This window comes from Meleagris gallopavo, chromosome 1, assembly GCF_905368555.1.
Source record: "Meleagris gallopavo chromosome 1, MGAL_WU_HG_1.1, whole genome shotgun sequence".
NCBI classification, from domain to species: Eukaryota; Metazoa; Chordata; class Aves; order Galliformes; family Phasianidae; genus Meleagris; species Meleagris gallopavo.
The window spans coordinates 131,608,882-131,619,100 of record NC_139404.1 but is presented as its reverse complement, the minus strand read 5'-3'; positions in this window follow the sequence as shown (position 1 = coordinate 131,619,100).

The following is a 10,219-nucleotide window of genomic DNA, read 5'->3' as shown; positions in this document are numbered from 1 at the left end:
TAATATAAACAGATTTTTCTTAAGGGGAGAAAAAATTCAGCATGTTTGAAAACAGGAGTTAGGAGAAATCAGATCAGTTCAGAAGAAAAAGAGCAAATCCCAACATCACCATTACACTCTTGAAGATGAAATGCAAAAGCAACTCAGATTGGTGCTGCCACATCACATTTTCTTGCAGATCTTCATCTGTTCAGTTGGTGCACACACACCATGAAGCACCAAATAAAACAAGAATTGGTACAATTAATTCATTACATTAGTTTTAGTAAAACAGTTATCATGAGCAGAGCGTGGAGGATTCTGTTGTGTTTATAATGGTTGACCACATAAGAGGAACACAAACACAAGGGGCAGGAAAATTAATCTTGCAATGGCTTATACTTAGCCTGTGCTGTGCTAAGGCCTTCTCCAGTACATGTTCTGTCCCAGATGTAAAGGGAACTCTTCATTTCAGCAATTGCTTTTTATAAGACTGTGTGAGGATTTTACATATGATGAAAATCAAGAAAATATTTACTGTTATTAATTGAAATCACTGTTTTTGACTTTGTTTTGGAAAGAAAAAAACAGGGCTTATAGAAGAAAAAACCATGGCTATACTATGCAAATTCTCATTAATTACAAGCTGCAAAAGTGTTCATTCAGGGTTGGGTAATTTAAAGGAGAGAAAACTCAACATGAGGGCTGCCATCCACAGGAAAATATGGATAACTTTAACAAAAGACTGCAAGTTGAGTTGTATTTTTGTTTTGTTGTTGCTTGTTTGCTTCTTCGTTTTTCCTCCAAAACATCCTTGGATTCAGAGCTTCCCAGGTCAGTTGGACTACATGATCTTGGCAGCCTTTTCCAACCTAAGTGATTCTCTGATTCAAAAAAAGAGTCCCTGCTGGGTCCTTCTGGTTGTCACTTCCAGGAGCTGATATCTCAGGGGCGGTTACCCAGCAGACCTCGCATTTTCTTTAAGGACAGCTCATCTAACATGACCTTCTCAGAAATGTTGAACCATTATTTTTGTCTTCACGGAAAGCTGGAAAATGTCAGACCTTCACAAGTCACCATTTTGGTTAATGTACAAGTTCTCATGAAGTCTTTCCAGGGAGAGTGGTTTCCGGCAGAGCGTATGAATAATTGATACAGATCTTGGCTTGATACCATAGTTACAGGAACAAAACCAAAATGGAGAACTGAACTTTACCATGTAACGCCATGATGATATGGCAGCTCTGTTTGGAAACTTTGATCATGGTGGGCTATCTGAAAATTGCAAAAGGCAGCTATGAACAGCAAGGGCATAGCACTCATGGAACAAGCCATCTTGCTGTTCTTCCATGGTGGGGAGCTGCCACTTGCTTCACAACATGTTTATGAAATTGCCTGGGCTGAGGGAGCTGTGATTATATAACCTTGCAGAGGATAAAAGATTCCAGAGAAATCATGAGTTGTAAGAAAGCACATTCTCCTTGGCACTCCAGTGGAGTCTAAGACTCCACTAAGAATCTCTCTCTATACATAGATCAGAAGAATGTGAGAGAAAAATATTGAGAGAAATATACATATCTGTCCATGGAGAAATATAGAGACTTGGCACTGCCCCCCAAGCCTTCTGGCTGGACATTCTGCTGGTTGGTCCTTCTCCAGAGGTAGGACTTGTGAACTGATTGCTTACAACTTTTCCATTGCCTTCGGATTCAACTGCTCACCAGTTTCTTCTTTGTTTGCCTGGCTGCGAAGACCACAAAGTACATCAAGGCTTTCTCCATGCAACAAGGCAGAATTTTTAAAGAAGCAGGTGTAATGGAGTTGCAGTGCCCAGGATGATCTGTGCTTCTCAGGGCACTGTTCAGCAGGTCCGCATGCTTCCTGAAAGTACCCAGGAAAGTTCTGGAGCAACGCATCATGAAACACTTGACCAGAACTCACAGCATTTACCAGCAATCAACATTCATATGAGGTGTATGTCGTGAAATGAAATCTATAGACAAAGATTGCAGAACAGAATGTACTGTACGTGCTCTACTCACACAACCATATGGAGCTGCAGCACACATTTGCAGCTGAAAATGCAGATATGCTCTTAAGGTTAGCCTCATATTTGAAAATAATTCAGCTCTACCATCCATTTTGAGCAAAAGATGATGCTATGCACTTTGGGTCATAAAGCTGTAGGTCTCAGGTTTTTAGGTGTACAAAGTAATGTGCCCAGAGTACACCAAACAAAAAGCATCCTATTACTGTTCAAGCAATAGGAAGAAATGCTTGCGAAATAAGACCCTGTGACTGTGTTTACTTAGGCAACATCTCCGTGCAAGTGTTCATTGATCCGTCTGCCAAGGGGCTGTCCCGGATTGCGTATAGCCTGCCTTGTTCCGGAAGAATTGCCACACGCTGAGAGGCTTGAACTCGCTTCCCCTTTACGAATCTGACTGATAAGTTTGCTGCTAACTCGGCAGTGAGAAGCTCTCCCTGCTGGCATGGTTCCATTTTCAACCAGGGCAAGTGAACAACGCTGAAGAACAAGGTGACCTGAAAGCACCTGAGAATGATTAGAATTTAACACTGTAAATATGTCCTAAAAGACACCAGGCCAAATGGCCATTATAATGACTCATGTCTTAAAGTTTAATGTTGACGTACATGCTCATTTTTTTTTCTTTGCTCACTAGGATTAGGGAGTTTGGAAATCTTGGCTCACACTACTGAATATTATATCCTGCAAGACATCTGCTTATGACTAGTACTACCTGTATGCCTTTTCCGCCTAAAAATACAAGGAACTTGTTCCATACTGTAGGATGCTTCCAATTTTGGTGGATTTTGCAACTGCTTCTTTTTTATGACCTCGGTCATCGCTATATTCTGCAGTTAGACATTATAATGTTTGATAAAATTATGGACTGAGTTTTCTGTATAACATTTCTTTCCAGCAGCTGGAGTTGAAGGAATAGTCTCTAGAAAGGTCTCTAATGACTCCATCTGCTAAGGTTAAGAATATTGAGTCAATGTCCACATGCATCTCAGCAGTGCAAATGTAACTGCATTATGGACTCCAGTACAGTAGGGAAAGAAGCTGCAGAGGCTGTCACATGGAGCTATTTATCATTTCAGTATTGAACTTACCTCTCTTTCACTGGCTCTTCACTCTTTTCTTCATTTATATATGTAATTTTTATCATTCTTCTCTCTGCTTTATCAAGTTTGAATGTGTGATACAAAACTAATAGACTCTAATATCTGGTCTTGAACTTTTCTTCGATCCACTGCCAGTTATCTTTTCCTGAAAGATTTAATCCAAATTTCAACAAAAATAAACCATGCATCGTTTTTGTCCAGCTCCAAAAATAACAACTCCCTTCTCCATCTGTGATTCACAATAAATATTCATTTTATCATGTATCCAGAGGTTTTTCAGCAGCCCTAGAAACTGGCAGCTTACAACTGGAAATGATTTTCCATTTGAATTATTATTCAAATAGTAACATTTTTCTTAATTAAAAAACAAACACATACACCTTAAACCAAATGTGGTCCTGGTTATTTCAGAGAAAAAAAAAATCATATAGACTTCATGAGGATCTTTACGTATCTTCTTTTTTATTCTAACAGTTAGCAGTTCAAGTAGCTTATCCTTTTCCAATTCATGCAATTTATCTTGGTTTCTACAAGAAAGACAGCTGGCACCCATCTGTCTGCACATAATGCCACTTACACTGCTAACTTAACTAGCTCCTTTTTTAGATCCTTGTTCTCTCTTTCTTCGTATCACACACTGTGCACTTCAAGGATACCATACTTTTTTAAATACATCTCAAATTGTCATGGTTTCATGATTTTTGGTTATCAGTATTCCACATCATAACATCATGTAATGCACTGGGGGTTTGACTGCTGATGCTCAAGTTCTGGGTGCCTGTCCGGAGGAGAAGAAGAGCTACATTTCCCCAGGGGACTTTGCGGTCAGCGAGGAGATAGAACTCCCAGCAAGGTCGCCTGATGTTCTCTTCTTTGCCTGCACTGCTTCGCTTGCGCTTCTCCATCTGTGCTTCTCTGCCTGCGCTTCTTCATCGGCTCAACTGGACTGCACTTCTCATCTCAGCATTGCGGTGAGGCCGATCCACCTTCCAGACACTCTCTCTCTCTCCTTATATTCTGCTGATACCGTATTTAGTAAATTAGTTTGTTTCACCTCAGATTGTTGCCGCTGTTTTCAATTATTTTGGGGTCCCCTATTTTCCTTTTCCGGGGGCGCGGATCCGCGGATCCCTCCGCCCTTCTAGTCATGGAACCGGACCGAACCAGCCCGTAAACCGTCGACACAAATGCAATGCTTTTTAAAAATAATGCCCAACAGTGATCAAGTAACGAAGTCTGAGTCCACCAATTTGAGTTTCAACACACGAGCACAGACTGAAATCAGGAAAATAGTCCATTCACCCATCCACATACTCACCGTTAGGCAAAAAGGCTTAATAGAGACAACACAAATTGATCCCATTGGGCCTAAACTACCGAAAGTCTGGGGACAAAATCCGAACCTGATGCTGCCCCAGAAAGACAAGTCTCAGCATTAGCCATCACGATAACTTTTGAATAAACAAGGCCAATGCATTTTGCTTCTCAAGTCCAGTTCTTGTCATGCAGCCTAAACAGTTCAGATCTGTTCTCTCAATGAGGAAGAGCCCAGGTTTCCATACAAGGTTTATTTAAGGTAGCTTTTTTATTTTACTGCATGCTCTTAAGTGTCCTTTTAAATATAGTAAAAGCTTAATAGCAATTTTCTTGCAATAAAAAAGCAATAAAAAACTATAAAAAGCAAAGCAATGTAAGATGTGCAGTGTATCTCTGTGACATTTACACTTGGTCTATTTTAAGATTAATTTATGAAACCACACGCTCACATTTATACGGTACTTGAGAAATAACAGACATGCTTGTCATTTATGCCTGGGGCTCGGAGACTTAGCAGAGAATAGAACACTGGCTTGCTGTAGTTCAGGGAGACCTCTGGTAAGTGATAGCTACATGGATTACAAGCCCTCTGTTTCACATCATGAAGAAACACAAGTATCAAGCATTCTTCTCAAAGCAAGAGCCCAAATGCTATATTATGCTGTGAACAACATAGTGAGCCAATAGATCAAGAGCTTGCCTGTTTTCCTCACCAGAATTACACAGTATGCAGAATTATGCACAATGCACACCATGCAGTACCACAACGGGTTGAGCTCATGCTCAAATCACAATCAGCTGAAGTAGTCTGAATCTTTGAAGTGCAATGAAATGAGAATTTTAATCTCTCAACAAGGAGATCAAAATGGGTTCATAACACATCTATGTGATACCACCTTGACAAAAGTTTTATGTTTTTTTTTTGTTTGTTTGTATTGTTTCTGTGAGGATAGAAATAAAAATCACTGGAACAGGTTGCCTGTGGATGCCCCATCCCTGGAGGCATTCGAGGCCAGGCTGGATGTGGCTCTGGGCAGCCTGGTCTGCTGGTTGGCGACCCTGCACATAGCAGGGAGTTGAAACTGGATGATCATTGTGGTCCTTTTCAACCCAGGCCATTCCATTCTCTGATTCTATGACTGATTCTATGAAAAATCTAAAGGAGAAATTTAAAGATGTCTACAGCCTCCCCCAGTGCCTCCTTCAGCCTTTTCTGGCTACACACATGCTTAAAAGATCTCAGACATATAGCAAGGAGACCAGTAGATTCCATCTAAGGGATTAAGACTCTACATTCAAAATATACTGTTTGTTCCTACTGATTGAGAAATGAACTGCTCCCTGCTCTCTGCTCCATGAATCTGCCTGAACTAATAATAAAAGTAGCAGTACAGCAGAAACCTCACTGGTCCTTCCAGGAAAAGCCTCTCCACTGAGGGAAAACCAGAACTGAAATCACAAGCATTGTGAGAGTGCTGGAAACTGCTTTCTAACTTTGGGCAAATTAAATTTTGTTTTCCTTAGAGGGCTTTCTAGAGTAGGCTTAAATGTTAGAAGATAGTATGGATCCAAGAATAAACGCAGCCATCATTAAAACTTTTCAGGATGAGATTCACAGCCTCCCTTTACCTGTGTGCTACAGATGCTATATACCCTGACAGAAAAACCACTTCCACATCTCGCAAATCTCCATGGCTACTGTGAACACTGCCACTGTGAAACTGCAACAAAATGGTTTTTTTAATCTGAAATGTGAACCTGTTTAGACTGTGGCTTGAAGTTGACAACCTTAATGTTGGTACTTAAAAAAAGAAAAAAAAGTCAAAAATAATGTAAAATATTGAAACATGCAGAGCAGTAAAGGTACTGCAAGTAAAACGTGTCCCTTGTGATTAGAAATCTTTGCATGTACAGCATCACTGCTATTCAGCCAGAAAAGGATTGCTTTACTTTTTACCTCTGACCCATTATGACTTCCAGAAAGTATTTAGTTCCACTGCCTCTGCACACTTCAGACTTTTGAGCATCCCTTACCTTATTGCTATTGCATAAAACTCCCACAAGATCACATCCTACATGCCGGCAAGAACTCGGCATCCTTGCCGAGGGACACCACCAGCTCAGCACATATTTTACTGGAAGGAAACTGGAGGTACTTCTCTGATGGTCACATCTTCATGAGAATAGTGCTCGCTGGAGTGAGATTAGAACTTGCAAAACGAGCTTGCTTAACAACACCTTATTTCAGATCGAAAGGGAACTTGGAGACCTTCTCATTCAGTGTTTGAGAAACATTAGCATAGGCAATGCTTTCCAGAGTAAGTAGTGAGAAAGATCATTACAAAACTTCGTTAGTCAAACTTCAGAGTTACCACAGCCAACTGGAAACCTATTTGGTTCATGTACATTATTTATATACATGAAATTATAGCATTTGCTGCTACATATCACACACAGAATCACAGAATGCCCCAGGTTGGAAGGGACCTCAAAGATCATGAATCTCCAACACCCCTGCTATATGCAGGGATGCCAACCTCCACATTTAATACTAAACCAGGCTGCCCAGGGCCCCATCCAACCTGGCCTTGAACACCTCCAGGAACGGGGCATCCACAACCTCTCTGGGCAGCCTGTTCCAGCACCTCACCACTCTGTCTGTAAAGAACTTCCCCCTGACATCCAACCCAAATCTTCCCTTCCTCAACTTAAAACCATTTCCCCTTGTCCTGCTGTTATCTACCATCTCAAAGAGTTGGCTTTGAGTTGACCTCTCCTGTTTAGGTACTGAAAGGCTGCAATGAGGTCACCCCACAGCCTTCTTTTCTTTAGGCTGAAAAAGCCCAGCTCCCTCAGCCTGTCTTCATAGGGGAGGTGCTCCAGCCCTCTTGCCAAAAGATAGCAAATTTAGAAGCCAGAGCTGGATTTGGCCTGTTCAAAACATCTTTTGTAGCCTCATCCCTACATGCAAATCTTCTATTATTGGCACAAATTTCCATCGTTAGCCCAAACCTGTTTGCTTAAAAGCTGGAGTGCCATCCTATCTGAGACATTTTGCACTGGAATTAGTGCACAAGTACACACTGCAGTGCAGAAATGTGACACAGCCACAGTTTTGATGGAAGGAGCAATAGTTGTATTCATTGAGAATCCTCCAGAGCGTTGCTTCAACCCATTATATTGCAAAAAGCATTATATTGCTTTAGGCAGAAACTGAAGTCAGTCCCAATGCACTTATCCTAGATTGATCACAGAAGCTCTGGAGACATAGAAATTAAAGATGGATAGATAGCAAGGATGAAAAGAAGCTGAGAAAAGGAAGTCAGGGGGAATGAGACTAATAGTACTTCTCCAAATAAGATCAACTTTACAGCTATTGCTGGAAAAAAAAAAAATTAATAATAATTATATATATATATATATAAATAACCTTTCAGTCTTCCAAAAGATGAGAGTCCTGCAGGGCCTGAAGCTGTGATTCGCAGTGGGAAGAAAGCTTCTCCTGCACTCAGATGTGGGATGATGCTGAATGCCAGGACTTCACTGAACAACACTGTTCACTGAGCAACACAATTTCACTGAGGACTTGCCACAGATTCCCTGCCTGGTTGCATCCAGCTTGGTCAGGCCTACAGGGCAGCACAGGGCCTCACCAACCTCTTTCTCTTCCCCAAGTTGAGGGCGCAGCTGTGGGTGGCACCCAGGTGCTCAGTCCCTGGCATCTCTCCTTCCTGCCCCACAGGCATTAAGAGTGGAACTTGAGCTCTCGTGTACTTGGTCTCATCACACAAACATCTCCCAGCTACTGGGAAATCACATTCTCCTGCAGGCAGCACTATTATTACAGAGGAATGGCAGGAAGGTCTGGTAGTCAGCTGTTCCAGCAGTGGGAATGAGAGAGTGGTGTTCTCCCTGTGACTAGAAATAAAACTGAAACCAAAAGGGCAGCCTATTTATAGAAGGGTGGTAAAAAGATGTCAACAACTTCACTTTGACTGTTGTCATGACCTCACTCTCCTCTTCCTACTCTCTGCTGCTGAGCTGTGAGTGAGAACGGGCTCCCTGGGACACTGAGCAGCAAGGACAAGGCTCTCACTCCATCTCAAGTCACCATAGGAGTGCCTAACACCTCTCACAGGGAGGGCCTACTGGTGTGCTGTGCCTGGCCAGCTCCATCAGAAGGGCTCAGCACCTAGCCCCACCAGTTGAAGGTTGCTCTTCATTGCTGACGACCTCACAACTTACCTGAGTTAGCTTTCCCCGTTCTGAGGTACCTCATTTGTGGTTGACTTTAATGAGGAACAGAGATTTACACATTTCTCCCAGTTCACACTCCATCCAAGTTTCTGCAGAATTCAGATTCACACATTTCATTTCCAGACAAAATTTCTGATTGGGAAATAAGCCTAAGGGAATGCCTTATCTGCTAGTCACTCTCCAGTCTTTTAGGAAGAAAAATTCTGCTACAATGAATCTTAGCTGCAAACTGAGCTCAGGGGAGCAATACCTTGGATCGATCTCAGCTGAGAAACACAACTGTGAGGCATTCTCTGTGCAAGTGTGAACAGCAGTGTTGAATAACGCTGTGTGATTTGTAGCCATGTACACATGTGCAATAAGGAGCAGAGGGAGTCTGTTCTTAATACCTCCACACTGCAGCGTGGGGGCTCGTGCCTGTGTCATGAATGGTGCAATGAATCTCTCTTTGAAAGCCCTCGGGCAATGGGAATGAGGGATGCTATCAGGGATGTGTGGAAAAAAATGATTTCATGCTGTCTTTACAAATACAGGATCATGGTATGTGCCTGCTACTTTAGGGCAAAAAACACATTTTTAAAGACTGTCAGTAAATCACCTCCCATCGACAAGCTTGAGAAACAGACACCAGAAATATGGCACCCATTGAAGACACTGATTTTATAGCATAGCATAGTCAGCTCTTTTTTCTCTTTTTCAGCCTAAACCTTTCTTTGTTCCACTGGAAACATGTTTTTGCTTAGGTAATACCCTGCTTATCTCCTCTCTAACAGCCATCCATCTATCACAAGCTCTCCTCCCCCTCTGAACCACAGATGTGGTTGGCTGAACACACAGGTCTTGTTCTCTCCTGGTGTTTAGCATACCTAAAGAAATCCAAGTCTTGGTTGTTCCAACAGAAAACATCACTTCTAGGCACCTACACAAAACAACAACAGGCTGCAGCTTTTCACATGGGTTTTGGAGCTATTCTCATCTCCTCAGAGGCATAAATGTAGCCTCATGGAACACATTTCCTCCAAAGACAAACTTTGTGAGCCAGACCACGAGAGAAGTGCTTTCAAAAAGACCAGCATCTAGGGGTGGTAGAATCTAGGAAACATGTGAAAATAAATACCTTTAATTCCAAATTACAGCTAACGTGATGACGCAAAGGTGGTTGTTATAGAAAACAAAATATTATAGTATCCAAATTGAAGAAATTAGATTTGACCAACTACTGCAATGCCTCACTTTGACTTTTCTGAAACAAAATATGTTTGAAATTCTCTTCATTAAAAATAAATAAATAAATAAAATAAAACCCAACCCCAAATCTGTTTGTTTTTTATTTCAAATTGAGATTAAAATAATAATAATAATTAAAAAGTGCTTCTAATGTTAACCCTCTCCCACCTTACAGGAATGTAGAGCAGTTTGTTACTACTGGGAAACCGTATTAAGCTGATACATCACATGATAAAACGAGCACTTTGGATGACACCAAGTAAGATACACATAAGGCTCCCAAACTAAT